The sequence below is a fragment of the Microtus pennsylvanicus genome, chromosome 18 (assembly GCF_037038515.1).
Source record: "Microtus pennsylvanicus isolate mMicPen1 chromosome 18, mMicPen1.hap1, whole genome shotgun sequence".
In the NCBI taxonomy this organism is placed as follows: Eukaryota; Metazoa; Chordata; class Mammalia; order Rodentia; family Cricetidae; genus Microtus; species Microtus pennsylvanicus.
The window spans coordinates 5612962-5632900 of record NC_134596.1 but is presented as its reverse complement, the minus strand read 5'-3'; the positions used below and the strand labels follow the sequence as shown (position 1 = coordinate 5632900).

The 19939-nt window shown below is 38.9% G+C and overlaps 1 protein-coding gene across 5 annotated transcripts in view; it reads left to right on the top strand.

Annotated features, from left to right (window-relative positions):
• Gas2 (growth arrest specific 2) overlaps window positions 1–19939 on the top strand; it is a 132806-nt gene that overhangs the window by 6131 nt on the left and 106736 nt on the right. For 2 of the 5 annotated variants that reach the window (XM_075952509.1, XM_075952513.1), the window contains one exon: window positions 719–779. The exons of 1 other annotated variant lie outside the window; for it this stretch is intronic. The gene's annotated coding sequence lies outside the window, so the exon portion shown is untranslated. 2 more of the 5 variants (XM_075952512.1, XM_075952514.1) reach the window with 2 other exon arrangements.

Sequence of the window (19939 nt, the reverse complement as noted above, 5' to 3'; positions counted from 1 at the left end):
ATATTCAAATACCTGCCATTGAAATAATGGCATATGGACTGCCAATCTGTGGTAAAAATCATCATTACAGAGAGACTATATGACAGGCAATGTGAAGTCATTTTGTGATGTCGTTAACTAGATGCGAACAAAGCATTCCATAGTAGTGTGGGCATGGTGGAATAGTTGGAACATAGACCCAAGGTTTTTGTTCCTTTTTTTTGTTTTTAATATCCAGTTGCCTTTCAGATCTTATTATTAATTTTGGAACACAGCACTAGAACATACATCATTTGTGGAATAAAACAATGTAGAGAATTGATTGTCATTTGCTGGGACAAAAACAGTGAGATCTTGAAAAAGTGGGATAAGAAACTTGGAGAGGTCTTGAGAGGCTCAGATTTCAAAAATATTTTTCTTTAAGATTAATTATTGTGTGTGTGTGTGCATGCATGACTCTGTGTGGGAGAAGTCTAGAAGAGAGGCCTCAGCTTATATGGTTACTTGGATCTGATTTCTGGTCTTGACCACTGGATCATCTCTCTAGCTCCTGAAGAATGCTGAATTAGTAGATAACTGTAGAAAGGTATGCTGTGCTCTTTCATTGAAATGACTGAGGTCCCTTAAAATACGTATAGTCTTGACTTGGATGATGCTAATGACTGAGCAAGAAAAAGGCTCACAATGGAACATTGGCGCACTGAGCCCCCCGCTGAACTTGTCTTCTTTTCTCACCTAGGCATTCCTCAGACTGTTTGGAGCTCTGGGATTGACATATTAGATGAAAGCATGGCAAACTGGTGAGTGGTCATTTATTAGAAGTCCAGAAGACAGTTTAGCCTAGCAGTCAATGTCAGCTCTGCACATCTGTCTTGTCAGTACCTCAGGACTGTAGTGCTAATGGTTCATCTGAGTCCTGCTTTGGTTTCTCTTGCTGTGATACAACCTGTTGCTTACCAAGGTAACTTGAAGAGGAAAGAGTTTAGTCCATCACCAAGGGAAGCAGGCAGGAGGCTCAGGACAGGAAGCTGGAAGCAGGGACTGAGGCAGGACCTTAGATGAACATGGCTTACTGGATTGTTCGCCATGACTACTTACCTAACTTTTCTAAACAGCACAGGACGGCACTGGCTTCAGTGCCCCCCCCCCCCCCCCCGGCATCAATTAGTAAGCAAGAAAATGTTGCACAGACACATCACTGGCTAGAGCAGTTTGGGTGGGTCTTCGGTTAGGTTCACCTCTTCTCAGGTTGTTTGAGATTTATGCGAAGTTGAGAGGCAAAGAGAATTACGGGAATTTGAGAATCTAAGTAGGACACAAGTAATTCTGCTTAAAAATGATTTTATCATTTGACACCAAGTTGCCAATGCATTCTGCAGGCATTTGTTAGCATAGAAACTTCTCTATACCCAAGACATGCTCTGGAGTTGTGTTCAAATGGGAAGGAAACTGACAGTGAGATGCTGAAGATAGCTTCTATGCAAATGCTTCCTTTCTCCTCCCTCCAGGAGGCTTTAAGGGTCCCACTGCTCAGTGCAGTGCAAGATCGCTGTGGGCTTTTCCATTGACTTCGTGTTATCTCTGTTTTTATTTCCCAGCACTTTTTTCCTAAATAACTTGGCATAATAAAATTTAAATAAAAGAATAACAAATCATAAAGGTTCAGTGCTAAGATTTATGAATTTTTTGAGAATTAAAAGCCGAAAAATAATTCGAATTCAACCAAACTACATTTGAAAGAATGAGATAATTTTCTCGAAACATTTATTAAATTATATAGAAAAGGACAACTTAAATAGAACTTTCTTGCTCTCCTTAAGTAACTGCAGCTCATCTGATCATTTTACTTCTTGTTTTGGTAATATTAAAAAACTAAATACTTGAGATAATCCCACTGAAAGAAGAGCTTCTTGAGTTTTATCATTTTTATTTATTTCCTACTGCATAGATAACTGCTCATTAAAAACAATCCCATTAAGAGTGACAACAATGAAATTCACATTATTCTTACTGACATAAATTACCTCAAAAGTGATTATCAATACACATTGTACACACCCATCCTCTGTGTATATTGTATGTATTTTGTGTGGAGGTCGATGCACTGGGCCTCCTTAGAGTTAAGCCACTAAACTAATTTTATTTTTTTTTAGTTTTTCTTTTATAATTAATGACTTTCCCCCCAGTGGTCAAATAAGAAAGAAAAAGAAACACTCGGAGGAGTTGTTTTTATTTTGAATTAGAAGTTGGATTTGATATAGATCTGTGATACTGTCTGCATGCCTTCGTTTTGCCCAATGGTTACGCTTGTTGCTGTGTGAGCACTTGCCAGGAAGGAGTCTTTGTTTCTGCTTCAATAGCTTTTAAATGTCTGTTGTTCTCATTTTCAAGTCTCTAAAACTTTTATATGGATTCTTTAAGCACATTTTTTTCATTATTTCTCAGCCTTCTTTTTTCTGGATGGCTGAAATTTCCAGACATATAGCCTAAAATGTCCTAAGAGATTTAGCATTATATATGTATATATGTATGTGTGTGTATATATATATACACATATGTATGTATGTATATATATATATAATAAAACTAAGCAAATGGAAACTGAAAAGTGCTGCGTACACGCACACTTTTAATTTCCAGAATGATAGATGAGTCTAATTTTCCTAATTAGTCTCTCACAAAATAGCAAATATACTGAGAAATTGTTGAGAAAGCTGCTGTGTTTAATTGCTTCCAGATCTAATCTGGGTTCTGAGATTGGCCTGGTCTGCTAATATCATTAATGTCAAAGAATGTTCTCACCAGAGATTCCTGGTATTTCAAAGTAAACTGCCTGAAACTAGCCAACAAGTGATTAAAATAAGTTTTACAATATTACAGATGCATTTTATTGGAGGGCAACATTTTTATAGCATTGCTTCTTAGTTAATTGTCAATATTTAAGCCTAAGGGATGCTCCCAAAAAATTAAAATAAATATTTTATTATAAAAAGGGAAAGCAGGCCAGGCAGAGGCAGCATACGCCTTTAATCTCAGCACTTGGGAGGCAGAGAAAGGCGGATCTCTGTGAGTTCAAGGCCAGTCTGGTCTACAGAGCAAGTTCCAGAACAGCCAGGGCTACATAGAGAAAGCCCTGTCCCAATAAACAAGCAAGCAAACAAACAAACAGGGCAAGCCTAAGGGTCCTGCCACATTTCAAGGAGATGGTCCATGTGAAAGATGTGAGAGGAGAGGAAAGTGTTAGAGGCATAATGACTTCACAGCTTTTTTTCTTTCGTTTTATTGTTTTAAAGAGCATAACGAATGTGGCCATTTTGTAAGTCCCTATGTCATTATTCAACAGGTCTGCACGTGTTCCTGCTCCTTTTTATTGCACAATATGGGGCATCTTCATCTCCTGCTTAGTTGTATAATTTTGGTATTTACGTTTTTTAAAATAAATTTTTCTAATTGTATGTGTGTGGATGTTTTGCCTGCATGTATGTCTGTTCACCATGCTCATACCTTGTACACACAGAGGCCAGAAGAGGGTGCTTAAAACCCTAGAACTAGAATTGCAGAGAACTGTGAGCTGCCATGTGGGTGCTGGGAACTGAACCTGCCTGGGTCCTCTGCAAGAGCGGCCAGCGCTCTTTAACTGCTGAGACATCTCTCCAGTCCCAGTGTTCATGCTTTAATGTTGCTGTCCCGAGAAGAGAAGGCCCTTATGCGTGAGCAGCGTGCATGTCAGGATGCTGACTGTACCGCCATCCATCCGCAGGGTTTTCCTCCTCCATGCTTAGTTCTGACTAATGGGACAAGACACACTACTGAGGAAAGTGCAGGGCAGACAGCAGGAATAATAATGCTATTAAAGGCCATTTTACTATAATAGCAGATAATTAGAACTATCAGACATTTTTAATGTTAGTAATAGTGAAGACTACAATCGAAATAATTGTAAGCCAAAGTCACATTTTGTGATTAAATGATTTATTAGCAAAATGGCAATTTAAAAGAAAACTTAATTTCTTCAAATCAGAAGGCACCATTCATTTTATTTTATGCATTTAATGATAAAAATTATTTATTCATTTAGTAGTGTTCCTGACTCCTGCTTAGTTCATCTCAGACAGTATCTGTAATTTTGCATAGAGACATCATTAAAATGAACTCTTAAGTTTGGTCATTCTCTGGCATGCTGATTTTAATTAATTTGTTTGCATGTTCCTAAAGGGAACTGGTTCAATGTCTTCATGAGTGAGAGTTTCAGGAAACATGAGAGAGAAAATGTCATGTGTACTGTTATTTCTCTTATCAATAAAGATGCAAAGTTAATAACTGATGCTGTCTTCCACTGAGAGACTTAGATGCCTGCCCATGTCTCTTGCCCTGTGCCACAGTACCCACCTTGATTCAGAAACCTCAAATCATGCCTCTTCTACTGTGTAACAACACCCATCTTGATTCAGAAACCCAGAGGTTCTGTGGTTCACTTACTCATCCACCGAACAATTTAGCAAGCTCATATCTGATACCGTGATAAAGATACATGAAAGCACTCACATTTATACCTACTTTATCTTGTAGTTTTGGTTGTGAGCTTTGGCCTTTAATGGGTGAGCTGTCTCTGGATTCCTCATCCCTGCTTTCTCAAACTTGCAATTTAGTAGGTGACATAGATGGAGAAGTAAACTGTGATGCTGTTTGGAAAAGAAAACCTTAAGTTCTCAGAAGACATGCGAGCAACCTCTGCTCCAGAGTTCAGAGAAATCTGACAGGTAGGGATCTAGATGCTTCTAGATGAACAAACATCTTGAACAGGAAAGCAAAGTGGGAAATATTTTTCTTGCTAGCTAGCATCAGTGACGACCAGGAGCTGTGAAGGGTTGGGGTGTTTAGGATTTTGTGACAGTATCATGTCTAGTATACTATGATTAACATGGACATAATATGCTTTAAATTTTATAATCAAGTTATCTGTTCATTGATACCTTTCCTCAGTTAAGTTCAATTTCCTTATAGTCGCACGTGTGTGTGTGTGTGTGTGTGTGTGTGTGTGTGTGTGTGTATATAAAATATCTTGAACTGTGACTTTTGAAATAAATTTAACCATTTGACAAGAGCATTGCTTTTCAGTGGGATGACTCAACAGAGAAAAATACCAGAGTGCAATAACTTAAAGGTGGCTTTGTGTGTCTAGGTGTATGCTTTTCAATCTGTTCCATAAAGCATTTCTTCTAATTTTGAGTCATATTTGGAAATATTGAAAGCCATTGTGGTGGAAATATTTCTACACTGTTCATTGAAGTCATATTGCATGAGTTATGATTAAACCTTCGGTACAAATCAACTTTGTCTTTAGATGAAGTGACAGGTGACACCGGCTGACCTCATTTATAAGTCTGGCACACCAGCCAGCATCTGTTTTCGTGAATGCTGTTTGTATTTTACCAGATGAAATGGTTTTCATCATGGGGCAAAACCATCATGTGTAACGTTATTTTAAAACGAGCTTTCTACTCCGAGTTTCAACTTACAAAATTAGAGAAAATCCATAAAATATAAGCAAAGAATTTTACGATTCCTACGTTATTGCTGTCTGACACTCATTACCCATGCTGTGTCAGCTGCGTGCCCCATGGCGGTCACTGTGCTGGGATCAGAGCCACAAAAGAGGCGCAGCATGGCCATAAAATATTTAGTATAAAATTTATTAAAGTTGAGATGCTCGGAATTAGGAGTACAGTTTTTTTTTCAAAGTAGATTTACAAACAAACTATAAAAATGTATAGCAAAGGAAAATGTTTACTTACTTAAATCCAGCTTAAGTAGGAAAGCCACACCTCAGGCCACAGGGCACAGAATACGTGAACGACTCGGGACGAGCAGCTTGTTCTGAAGGAGATTTTAGTCTCTTCCCACAGGTTTCAGATGTGTAGTAGAATTGTACAGTGAGAAAAATGTGTTTACACGGCCTGTACATGTCAGAGTCTCATGTTGTCCAGAATGTGAATCAGATGCATTTTAAACAGAGCAGACTTTGAGTTTTCACATGGAATTTCTCTTACTCTTTCTATTTTTTTTTCTTTTTTTCTTTTTTCTTGAATGTGGTGAAATGTAGCAGGAGTTATTGTTTGGGTTTTCAGAAGCCAGCTCCTCCTATTCCTGACATGATTTGTAATTATTGTTTGTAAAATCCAGTTCCTTTGTCTCACAATATAAAAAACACACATATCTGCATGAGAAATGTAGTTGAGAGACTAGCAAGGGCTGCCAGGCAGGGAGATAAGCGTATTTCATCTTTCCGACGTGTTTTACTACAACGCCGTTAGGTGGCTTACTTCAGAAGTGTCTCCACTTACCTCATGGCGTCGTGGTCCTTGGTAGCTGTCACACGATTTCATACTGTGACTGCTCTGCCCACCTGCTCCCATGCCAGCCATTTAACTGTTGCATCAGAGTGATTTAGACACGTGCATATTTCTTTTTCTTTTTTTTAGTTGATTCCTTCCCCGACCTGTGTGTGTGTGTGTGTGTGTGTGTGTGTGTGTGTGTGTGTGTGGTATTTTCCTGTACACCTGGATACAGGTACCAGTGCAGGCCAGATACCCAGGAGCTCCATAAGTATTATTTTCATTAGTGAGAGTCAGAGAGAAAAGAAGAAGATAGCATACAGGTAAGGGGGAAAACAAGGTATTTTATTGATTATTTGAAAGCCCCCTCCCTCCTTCTTTTAAGAAATGAATTGTTCATGTTAGGGATGATGGTAAAAGTTTGGAAAACCAGGACTCTTTCCTTAGGCAAGACGTTAACTGTGATGATTTAAGACAAAACTGAAGCTGTGAATTCTGCAGACCTTGCTTAGCTGTTCTCAATGGGGTAAAATCTCAAGGTCATAATTAGATATTTTTAATCTCCGTAAGTGAGACACTTGCTTCCTTCCCCTTCCTGTCAGGTAGGTTAAGGTGCCATCATTGGAGTCTGATTTCATATAGTAATGAAAGTTATCTGTGGAAAATTTCCTAGGGCAAGATTCAAACACATACAGAAAAATACTGATTTTGAGAAACACAAAAATCCAATGGAAATTCTTGTATAAACAGTGTAGCATTTTTTTCTAGTTTCATTCTATTGCTGTGATAAAAACATGACCAAAAGCAGCTTAGGGGAAGGAAAGGGTTTATCTGGCTTACAATCCTAGGTTACATTCCATCTTTGAGGGGTCACCAAGGCCAGTAATTCTAGTAACTGTTCGCATGGCATCTACAGACAAGAACAGAAGAAACAAATAAATGTATATGTTCTTGCTTCTTGTAGTCAGCTGAATTTCTCAACTTTTACACTGCCAGTACTACCTGCTTAGGGAATGGTGATGCCCACATGGGCCAAGTCTCCCAGTATTAACAATCAGTACACTAACCCAGAAACATCCCACAGGTCAGCCTGGTCTAGACAGTTCCTCAGCTGACGCTCTCTTCTTATAAGGTCCTTGGTTGTTGCAAGCTGATAAAAGTGTTGGTTCTTGACAACCAGGGAGCCTGCATGGGACCCACCTGAACCCTCTACTTATATGTGACAGATGTGTAGGTTGCTCTGTTTGTGGCACTCCTAACAATGGCAGCAGGGGCTGTCCCTAATGCTTTGGCTGGCTTTTGGGAACCTATTCCACATACCAGATTGCCTTGCTCAGCCTGAATATAAGGAGAAGGACTTTTTGTTTTACTGCAACTTGATATGCCATGCTTTGTTGACACTCATGGGAGCCCTGCCCTTTCTGAACAGAAACAGAGGAGGAGTGGATTGAGTGGGGGGAAGGAAGGGAAGGGGCAGAAAGGGAATATGAAGAGAGGAGGGAGGGGAATCTGTAGCTGGGCTGTAAAATAAATAAATAAGTTATTTCTTTGAGAAAACCAAAAAGATTGAAAACCCTTATCCAAATCAACTAAAAAGTAGAGAGAGAATATCCAAATTAACAAAATCAGAATGAAAAGTGGGGGGCATGATAATAGACACTGAGGAAAGCAAAAGAGTCATAGGTCATATTAAAAAGCTGTACTCCATCAAATTAGAACATCTGAAAGAAATGGACAATTTTCTCGATGATAATGACCATTTACCAAAGGTAAATCAACATTAGTTAAGCAATTTAAATAGACCTATAATACCTAGTGAAATGGAAGCAGCAATTAGAAGTCTTACAAGAGCAACTACAACAAAAAGCAAGCCCAGGGCCAGATGGTTTTAGTGCAGAATTCTATCAGACTTTTAAAAAAGAATTAATGATAATACCTCTCAAATTATTCCACAAAAAGAAACATTGCCCAGTTAATTTTATGAGGCCACAGTTACCCTAATACCCAAAACACATAAAGCTCCAACAAAGAGAATTACAGAACAATTTTCCTTACGAACATAGATGTAAAAATAATAAAATACTTGCAAACCAAACCCAAGAACACATCAAAAAGATCATCCACCATGATCAAGTAGGCTTCATCCAAGAGATGTAGGTAGGGATGGTTCACTATACATAAATCACCATGTAGTCCACCATATAAGCAAACTGAAAGACAGAAACCACATGATCATCTCACTAAATGCAGAAAAGACCTTTGACAAAATCTAACACTGCTTGATATAAAAGCCCTGGAGCGATTAGTGATACAAGGGACATACCTCATCATAAAAAAGGACAGTTTATAGCAAGCCCATAACTAACATAGCTTAAATGAAGAGAAACTCAAAGCAATTTCATTAAAAGCAGAAACAAGATGACAATGTTGTCCACCCTTTCCATATTTATTCAGTATAGTACTTGGAATCTTAGCTAGAGCAGATAAGACAACTGAAGTATATCAAGTGGAGACAAATGGAAAGAAAGATGTCAAAGAATCTTTAGTTGTAGATGACATGATAGTATTCTTAAGCGACCCTAAAAATTCCACCAGGAAACTCCTGCAGCTGAAAAACACTTTTAGCGAAGTAGCTGTATAAGAAGTTAGCTCACAAAAATCAGTGGTTCTTCCATATGCAAATGACAAGTGGACTGAGAAAGAAATCAGGGATACAACACCCTTTACAATAGCCACAAATAGTTTCAAATATCAAGGGTAACGTTAACGAAGCAAGTAAAAAAAGACTTGTATGATAAAAACTTTTAAGATATTGAATAAAGAAATCGGCAAGGATTATCAGAAGATAGATCTCCCATGCTCATGGATTGGTAGGATTATCATAGTAAAAAATGGCTATCCTACCAAGGCGGTCTACAAAGTCAGTGAAATCCATCAAAATCCCAATACATGCTTCACAGATCTTGAAAGGACAATTTTCAGCTTCATATGGAAACACAAAACACCCAGGATAGCTAAACAATCTAGAATAATAAAGGAACTGCTTTAGGTATCACCATCCATAAGCTGTAGTACATAGCTGTCGTAAACTCAGCGTGGCATTAACATAAAAACAGACACATTGATCACTGGAATTGTATTGAAGATCCAAACATAAATCCATACACCTATGGACACCTGTTTTTTTTTTTATGAAGAAGCCAGCAATAATCATAGGAAGAAAGGATAATATCTTCAACAAGTGGTGCTACCAAACTGGGTATCATCAGTAGAAGAATCTAAATAGGTCTATACTTATCACCCTAAGAATTCAACCCTAAATGGACCAAAGACCTCAACATAAATCCAGATAGACTGAATCTGATAGAAGAGAAAATGGAGATTAACTTTGAACTCATTGGCTCAGGAAAAGACTCTGAACAGAACACTGTTAGCACAGCCACTAAGATCAACAATTAATAAATGGGACCTCAAGAAAGTGAAAAGCTTCTGTAGGCAAAGGACACTGTCATTTAAACAAGGCAGCAGCCTACAGAATAAGAAAAGTTTTTTCTTTTTACCAATGACATATCTAATAGAGGGCTATTGTATCAAAATATGGATCCAAGATATATAAACTCAAAATATCAAAAATATAAACTCAAAAACTAGATTTCAAGATAACAAATAACCAATTAAAGTAGCCCACAGATGTAAATGGAGAATTTTCAGAAGAGAAAAAAGTAATTAAAGAAATATTCAATATCCTTGTTCATAAGGGAAATGCAAATCAAGACTTTTGAGATTTCATCTTACACCCATCAGAATGGCTAAGTTCCATAAAAGAAATGACAGATCATGCTGGCGAGGATGTGGAGCACTCATTCATTGCTGATGGGAGTGCCAGCTTCTGCAGCCACTATGGAGATCAGCATGGCAGCTGTGTAGGAGGAAAGGAATCTATCTACCTCAAGACCCAGCTACCACTCTTGGGCATATATACCCAAAGGATGCTTTGTCCTACCACAGAGACACTTGCTCAACCATGTGCAGTGTTGCTCTATTCATGATAACCAGAAATGGAAAGCAATCTGGATTTCTGTCAACAGAAGAGTGGATAAAGAAAATGTGATATACTTACAAAATGGAATATTACTCAGCCATTCAAAAATGAGATCCTGAAATTGACATGAAAATGGATGGGACTAGAAAAAGTCATTCTGATGAAGGTGATCCAGAGCAAGAAAGACAAATATAGTGTATATTCACTTATATGTGAATATTAACTGTTAAGGATATGATAGCCAAACTATATAACCAAGTCTTTGGAACCACAGAGGTTAGGTATACAGTAAGGGACTTGGGCAAGGGCTGATAGATCTCATTAGGAAAGGGAAATAAAGTAGTTATCGATGGATGGAGATGGGAGATTGGGATGGGGAGGTGGAGGGAAGAGGACAAGGGAGGGAATATGGGAAGAGACAGTTAGAATTAAGGACCATGGGGTGGGGGTTAATGTGGAAACCTAATGCAGTAGAGCTTCCTAAAGTATACAATGATTATCTAAACGAAATCCCCAAATAATGGGAGAAACAGCCCCAACTTGTCATCACTTTTCACCAGATAAAGATTCCAGTACTGGAATTGGTTACATCTAATTGAGCTGTTGGTCAAAGGGGTCTATTGCCAAGACTATAGGTTGTTCTCCACAAATCGATGGCAAGGCTCTATTGCTTCAGAGATGCCTACTCCTTGAACATGGAGAAGTTGAACTGGTGTCATGTTGGCTCCCCCCCCACACACATTTATTTTAACATGCTTCTCTTTTTACCATTGCATCTGTGTTAATGACTTCCAGTTTAGTATTTTATGGGATTCCCGATTGCAAATGAGTAGGTTTCTAATTCCTGCACCTCCTTCTTGGGCTCTTCTGTTTGTTTCTTTTTTCTTTATTACGATGTGTTAGTTTTTATTTTATTATTATCCCCTAGAAGCCTATTTGTTTTGTAATGAGAGACAGAAAGAGAGTGGATCTAAATTGGAGGGGAAATAGGGAGGGACTGGGAGGAGTAGACACAGGGAAAACTATAATGAAGATATGTGAGAAGAAAAAAAAATCTGTTTTCAATAAAAGGAAAAACAACAACAGCAACTAACCACCACAGTGCCTCTTCAGAAACCTGGTGCTGTAGTCACCAAGAGTATTGACCACAGCTGTGAGCCTTTGAGGAAGCAAATGCAAGTTCCCTGGTCCTTCTGGTTCTGCGCTGAAGGGCAGAGACTGACATGATTCCTGATTTAAAACTTAAAATATCTAGAGGGGATGGGATCTGGGAAGCATAGAGGATGTGTGATTAAATTAATTCAGTGCCCTTGAAGGTCTTATTTTCTTATACACGTTTAGAATTATCCTTGGATCAGCAAAAATATCTCAGAACTTGCTATTTTTTAGCTGAAGTAATGAATAATGAGACAAGATTGTTTTATCTAAAGTAAAAGCATTTGAATGTCCAGGGTGGTAAACTTTTGAACTCTTGTGTTAACTGTTGAAAACATGTGCATTAACATATATTGGATGATGATGTTTTGGTCATAAAAACTATCACCAAAGGATATAAGCTTTTTATGTAAAGGATCAGAAATTTGAAATGCCTTGTGGGGGTTTTATGAACACTCAAACCGCGTCAAACTGAGAAATGGTATCACTCATGTTTGTGCACTCCGGTTGACCAAGTTTCGTCTGCTCCGTTTTTGCTTTGTTTTTTATGTATGTCATTTTTAGATGCTGTCTGGTGCTAGGGAGGGCCGTGCAGCCAACAGTTGCAGTAGCAAATCTCACTGAAATGAAAACCTCCACTATGCTAAGCCTTTCTGTTGCTGTCTTTTCTCTTTTCCCTGTTTGTGTTGCCACTGCAAGCCAATAGCTGGTGCCATTTTCAGCTATTAGAACTGTTAGAACAAGTCTCCTTTCCACGTGGAAGCAACAGAGTGCCGGCCAGAGTTGTCTGCATTATTTTGCTGTTGTATGTTGGCGGGTTGTTGGTTGTGTTGTTTTCTGGGAAGGCACGTGAGCGTGCCTCACTCGATTTTAACCTTGTACCTGGGGATCAGAGAACTTGTGAGCTGCAGCCGTGTACTCTGGATGGAGAAGTACATGACCAAATTGATGGAGAACACAAGGTGATTCCTTGCAGCAGACACTGTGGGAAGTGGAAACCGGATGCTGAGCTAGAGGCCACTGCCCTTCAGAGGTGATTGAGACAGCCCAACATCTGTCTACTTCATACAAAGCTTTTCATCCTAAAGTTCATGTCCTAATACACGACAGTTGAGTTAAATTGTCTGTGATATTCAACACAACACTGATCTGTGTATGCCTGAGAGAAGGAAGGGCAGACTCACATTTCCTTTCTAAAGTGGAAACAGCCCTGAGTGCAGACCATTCTAAAATCTGATATTTACACAGAATTGTAAGACATCAAATTCTTTTATTTGGAACGAACACTGGCGCGAGTTACTAGAAAGCTCACACCAGTGAGTGTGCACACTCACAGGCCAGAAACGAAAACTTTCCAACACCCAATTTCAACATTGTGCTAAAGTCATTTACTGTTAAAACCCTGAAGTTAAATATGATCCCTTCCCCTCTCCCCACCCCTTCTCTCTTAGGTTAGTGTTTGGGGGACAGGCAAGGGGCTGGGGATTGGCCTCAACTTGGAATTGCTGCCAAGGGCTCGTAATACAATCTCTCCCATTTGAAGGGTAAATCAGTGTCAACTGCGTTTGCTGTCCAGCAGAAAAAAAAGTAAGCATTTTACTTCCGCTCGGTCCGTGTGGACTGATGAAATGTAGGAAATCTGTTTCTGGCGAGTGGGATTAAAATCATTTTCCCAAACAGCACCAAGAGGAGCCATCACAGAAGTATGAAGAGGGGCGGCGCGGACACAGCTGCCGCCAAGGTGCTGCTGTGCTGCAGGGAGCCGAGGCCACAGGACCTGTGTCTGGAGAAGTCACAGGGGCGCAGCCGGGAGCGCCTGCGCTGCTGAGCTGCTGCTGCTGAGCTGCAGGGAGCAGTGGGCTCGGGCTTGGTGAGCACGCAGGGGTGTGGGGGGGCAACCAGGAGGGGCCCCAGCTGAGCTACTGCAGGAGGGCGCGTGGGGGGGGGGGGGACCTGGAAGCAGCCCGAGGGTGAGTGCTGCTCATGGCAGCTCATTGATGCCCTGGCTACAGCTTCCATTCCACTATCGCTATTGTTGAGCAGCGCCAGAAGCCCTCTGGGACAGCGCAGCCAACCAGGGGCGGAAGTGAGAAAGTCTCAGCGCGAGGACATAAATGTACACATGCCTGATACTCAAGCAAGCCTGTAATGCCCTGCTCTGTGGTTATGGCGGGGGGGGGGGGGCGGCGGCAAGGGACTTGGGTTGCTTGTCTGTCTTAGTCACACTTGCTGAGGGTTTGAGGTTTGATTTAATGGGAGCGAGGAAGAAGACGTTGTGATGTAATTTGGGGTGACTTTGTGAAGGAGTTGGGTAGAATTGAACCTTCTTACGAGTGTGAACAAATACTAATTTATCCATACATTTGTATTTCTATGTGATATTTCATTTTAGCCCAGCCCTAGATGAATGAAATCTGAACCTATTTAGGGAGCAAAGGAACCAAGATCTCTTTGGAGGTGTTAATTAGCCCTCTGTAACTGATTGATTGGCCCAGACATTTCGAGTTCCTAACGTGGGAGCAAGCTCAGTTCCTAGCATTCTGTTTTCTGTATTCCAATACACATGAAGGTGGGGTCGATTTTTCTTCCAGTTTACTATTTTTTAATCATAGTCTTTGTTTTTTCTATCTTCTTTATTTTCAACTTTTTTTTTTAAAAATTAACTTTCCACCTACTATCCCAAACCTCCCCAACAAAGCTTGACGAGTTGTGCACACGAGATTTTATGCAGAGGAAATAAGACCTACGTGTTCAGAGGGACACCCATCTGGCCTTTTGGTGTTAAATAAAGGCTCAGACAAGTTGGGAGTATCCGCCAGGCACAGGAAGTCCTCCTTCCCTTTCCACCTGTCCCAAGAGACTCTGAGAGGCAGGGCTGAGAACAAACCCTGTGCTCATTGCTGCTTCCCCCTACCTCTTAGTCTTTGCTCATAACTACAGCTCACATCTGATTTGCCTGGCTTGTCTTTGGCATAGATCAATGAGCCCTTCTTCAAGGAATGCCCTGCTCTAGCTGTGGAGAGTGTGGTGGTGGTCCTTTCCAATATGGGTGTTCAGGTTCTGACTGCTTAAGAGAAGGTAAGAGCCAGAGGAACTAAGACTGGGGTGCTGTTCCCTGACCATGCCCAGCAGAGCCTGTGCTGAGAGCTGTCTGAGAAGTTTCTGACCAGGAAAGGTAGTTTGGGTTTTGACCCTGTGCATCTGAGCTTCAGGTGTATCTCTTCACTTATTTTATCGATAAGTATCCAACTCTGTGCTGTGGATTGTGGTTTGCTGGGACATAAATTCATACGGCAGAATTCACGAGAGCCGAAGGACTTGCGATGCCTATCGAGTTTTCTAACATCCTGGTGCCAAGCCTTAGTTAAACTTAGAGCTTGAAGGTGTGGTAAAACCTCAGGGCTTCATGTAACCTGCAGCCGCATGCCGTTTAGAACTTCGAGACTGGAGGTCAGCTGTGCAGGTCCGGGGAGCTCTGAAGACCTACGCTGCTTAAAACAACTGCTGTGTTTCTAACAACATATTTCCAGGATTTTTTTTAATTTCTGCAGAAATTATAGCATTGCTTTTGTGGTTTCTTCCACTTTCTTGAATTGCTACTGAAGTTCTCCTCTCAGTGTTGTTAGACTAGAGGAAAAAACAAGCGAGAAAGTAGAAATAGCTCTTGTAAAGGTGGGTGAAGGTACTTGGAAACTCCGTATATCAAAGTTTTCGGGGGCCATTCGACGGAGATTTTTTATTGTTTTCTCTTTACATGAAGACTCTATCTATATTCTATCTATCTATCTTGCACATATATAACATATATTGCACATATATTGCATATATATATATATCTGAATAGAATGCTGAATTCTGATATTTCATTCCTGTATTTGAGTTAAAATATAATTTTTGTTTTATGAACAAAACATACATGTTCTTATGAATTAAGGCTTACCAAATCAATTTACATAGACTTTTGATATGAGCCATTACAATTTCTAGTTAGTGACTTTAGATGGTTTTCTACTCAAATCGTGTCTCAATTTAATCTGGCAGAATTCTAAAAGTCTGCAGTTCACTGTTTGGGAGAATGGTTTAGTAGGGTTTTGAGAATGGTGACTTAACAAAAAAATCTCAAGTGGCAGAAACAGTTTGTCTTGAGAAAGAGGTGTGTGTGTGTATGTGTGTTTAATCATTTCATCCAAGATAAGTCACCGTGGGGCTGTCAATAAGAAAGAGATGCCCAAAGAGTTAAAAACATAGTCTATGTACAAGGAGGTACAGAGATTTAATGACTGTGTGACTATCCCATTACTTTAGGCAAAATATCTTCCTAGGCTCCTAGTCCTTTAGGAATATATGAGAATTCTCCTGTGCAGATTTTTCAAGGGCCTTTTGAGTCTAGTCTCCAGTTACTTAATTAAAGTTGTTACTTTGCTTAATATTTGCTGAATTTATATTAGATTTAGTCACTTGACAGAGGTTATAGTGTCATTACAAGATCTGAAACTGCATTTATGATTAATTTGTGGACTTTATTTTCTGATTAGCACTTTTAATGAGGTTTCACATTCATAACTTGGAATAGGAGTACAGACATGTAATCCCAGCACTTGGGAGGTTGATGCAGAAGTACTTAAATTTTAGGCCAAGCTGGTGGACTGCATAATGAGTTGGTGTAGACTGGACTATATAATCAAACCAAATTAAACACCAACCAATTGCATAACACTAGTATTCTAATGAGAGACAGAAAAGGAGTGGATCTGAACCAGAGGGGAGGTGGGGAGGAACTGGGAGGAGAGAAGGAAGGGAATTCATAATCAGATTTTATTACATGAGGAAAAAATTCTGTTTTTAGTAGAAGGGAAAAACAGTAACAGCAAACATTTTGCATTCTGAACATTGGTTGAGGATCTACATTTTGCAGAGATATTACTGGTTGGTCAAAATAAGTCACATGACAATAAAGTTTTCAGGAAATGGTACAAATTATCTTTGGACTTTTACTCTTTGAGTCCATTTCAAAAATGACATTTTGTCCTGCTAGATTTTGGAAGAGTTTTCAGATTGATGTATTCATTTTGTTTTTCATTTTAAAAGACAGTCTTAATGACCTATAATCTTTGTTTCTGCCTTTAACACATAAAATTGCATGGTTAAAAGAGAGGTCAACATTGTAGAAGTGAGTCAAGTTTGCTTTTAAAGGCAGGACTCTTGATTGCACATTCATTGGGCCTCACTACTTTTGGTGGCTTTTTGTAAAGGAGATGAGAGGGGTGGAGGGAAAGAGAGACAGAAAGGAGATTTGGGTAATATCTGTAACCATCTATTTGTTTCAATGAGCATTGAATATTGTCATATCAATAGCTTATGATCCTTAACTATATCAAAATGCAATATTCTTTGTTATCATTATTAACCCTATATACTTATTTTACTGCTTAATATTTGGCATATAAGCTTGGGTACAACTTCCTCAACATGAGGATCTTTAATGACAAGTTGACATTTCCAACTCTTCTATCTTTTCATAATAATGATTGAGAGTTATATGGGAAAATCGTATTTTGTTACAGAAGATCTTTCCAAAATAAGTCATTGGTTGTTTTATTTCTGTATGTGATGGTTATGATTTAGATTGCATATAAAATGCATTGATATTAAAATATTTGCCAAGTAATGTCATAAATGTTGAATCTTCGAGTTATCTTTGAAATGGTCTTGTCCACAGTACACAGTGAACAACTCAGATAAAAAGAGAAAACTTCTATGGTACAGTTCCTAAGTGGTTAAGCTATGGAGCCATTATTTCACCTTAGAATGTTGGATTTCATCTTTTTCATTCTATTCATTTATCAGTCTATTAGTCTTGCTATTGTGGAATCTCACAAAAGACAAGAGTAGTAAAATCTTTTATTTTTTTTCTTTCTTTATAATTCATATTCCATATAATACTGAAGTATGTTTTTTTTTCTGTCATGCCAGCCCTCTAGAGAGATGGGAGGAAGCATTTTGGCCACAATCAAAGCAAGCCCCACGGTGGCATGGACAGCTGCATTCTGAGCAATGGGCCAGACAGTCTTTAGAAGTGGTGCTTTACTTTCAGGCTTGTGAGCTTCTTCTTCCCTTGGGTTGTCCAAGCCTCAGCACATCCACAATCGCTATGCCAGAGTCACCTTTACTACGGAAAGAAAGGGAAAATACACAGTCTTTGAAGGATTTTGCATATGTTTTGCCCTTTAAGATTTATTTTTATACATTCCAGGTTTTTACAGTTGAGTTACTCATAGAAAGCTTGTAGAAGTTCCAATTTAGTGAATTGTTCACGCGTATCACATATTTGAGGTCTCAGTCTTTCCAATTGATTGTGTTCAATACTTGACAGAGTAGTTGTTTGACCGTTTAGACTATTTGGATTACATAAATTTTGTTGAGAATATCTTTCAGTGTTAAGCTATGAAAACTTTTTCTCCTTATCCTGACTTTTCTGTTCAGTAGTCTGCGAAACTTTAAATGCATTCCAAAGAACTGGAATGATCTTTTCCCTAGCTTTTCTTTAGGATATAATGCAGTTCATCTAGATACACTCAATATTTATTATAAATTATAAAAGGATCAAATTCCTAAGTTATCTTTTTATTTAACTGTTATGAACTTTTAAACTTCTTAAAGTTGAACTAAATTAGATCTACTAAGTGATTCATATCTTTATTTTTTAATTTTTATCATTTATTAATTATATAGCTACTATGTTTAATATACTTTGATCACCTCAATCTTCCTATTATCATCTCCTTTATCCCCGCTCCCCCGACAGAGTCTCTCTGTGTAGCTCTCTGACTATCCTGGAACTCACTCTTTAGACCAGGCTAAAGCCTCAAACTCACAGAAATCCACCTGCCTCTGCCTCCCGAGTGCTGGAGTTAAAGGTGTGTGCCATCATCTCCTGGCTCAATTTCAGCCAATTCTAAGGTCTGAATATAGAGACTTTAAGGAAACCCACTGGGTTGTACTCAATATAGTGATGGTTTTAAGTATGAATAATGGAACAAGAGAAAACAGGTTGCCCATCTTTCTTTTTTTTTTAGAGAGGACTTAGACAGTCTTGGCTGTTAAAATATCTTTGTATCTCTCTGTGTTTATCATAGTTTAAGTCCTTTAACCTTTATAGTATTTGAGTTACCCTTAAGCCTTCTTTCTCTCACATTGGCCTCTGGAAAAAATCTGACCTTATTTTAACTGATCGTCTCTACTAAAATTGTGGTTATGTACAAAATATCAAAATAAAACTAGCTTAGTTATCTTTATTCTTTTTAGTGCTTCATCAATTCATATTAGGAGATAGTTCAGATTACATTTCTGGTGAAACGCAAGAGCGGTTGCATGGGAAATAAAGGTGCAACTGTCAAGGAAAATAACAACTTCACTGTTGAGAACTGCTGAGGGGAAGGATTGTGTCCCTCTGACTCACTGGAACTGTGACATGCCATTAGGCTCACTGTAAGCGATCCCCTGGTGGATTCTGCGCTGGACAATGAGCTTCAGAACCTGAGGCGTCTTCTTGCCTTTGTAGAGCGACACAGGGCTCTGAAGCTTCAGTGGGAGTCACAGGGCACACAATAGGGTGGAGGTAGAGTTACTGTGAGACTGTATCTCACTTTCAGGGAAGTGGTGGGAGAGATTGTGTCTTGAGAAGGAGGCATTTTGGAGGTAACCCTTTTAAGGTTTCAATTAGTTATTTAAGTGTCTGACTCTTTTGCTTAGATATATGATTGATTACATGCATGTTGACAGGCTAGCCATCCTGTAAGATCCTGATTAGCTACAGACAGAGTATTGATTTGCTGTTAATGAGCATAGTTTTAAAAGAATTGGGATTGAAAATATTTCAGGTGTTTTTGATGTTAAAACACAGAAGTTTAGAGAAACTCTGATGGTGATATTAACCGGGAGAGAGTAAACAACAGCAAAATTCCAACTCTTACTTTAACAAACTTGGAGCCTATGACAAGGTGTAATAAACACAGATCAATTTCCTAATGCTTCATTTCAGATACCTAGAGAATGGCGAAAGAGTAAGTGCACCTGTATCTTTCAGTTGTGTATGAATTATATACTTTATGTATTTACTACCTCTCCCAACAGAATTGTTTTCTACGATTTTGGAGATAACCACATTTTGAATTAAATGAATATAACTAGATTATTTATTCAAGTGTAAACTTTTAAAAGAAATTAATTTAAATAAATTAGAGTTTGAGAATAACTACAAAGGACCATTGTGCAAAGTTTGAAAGAGTAAAACCACAAAGGTAGCATGTAACTTGGTCACTTTGAAATTCTCAGATGAAATATCTAGAATGTCATGTGCTAACAGCTTGCCTGTTGCAAATACTCTTGTGTTTATTGTCATTTGATTATACTTCTTTTGCTTATTTTG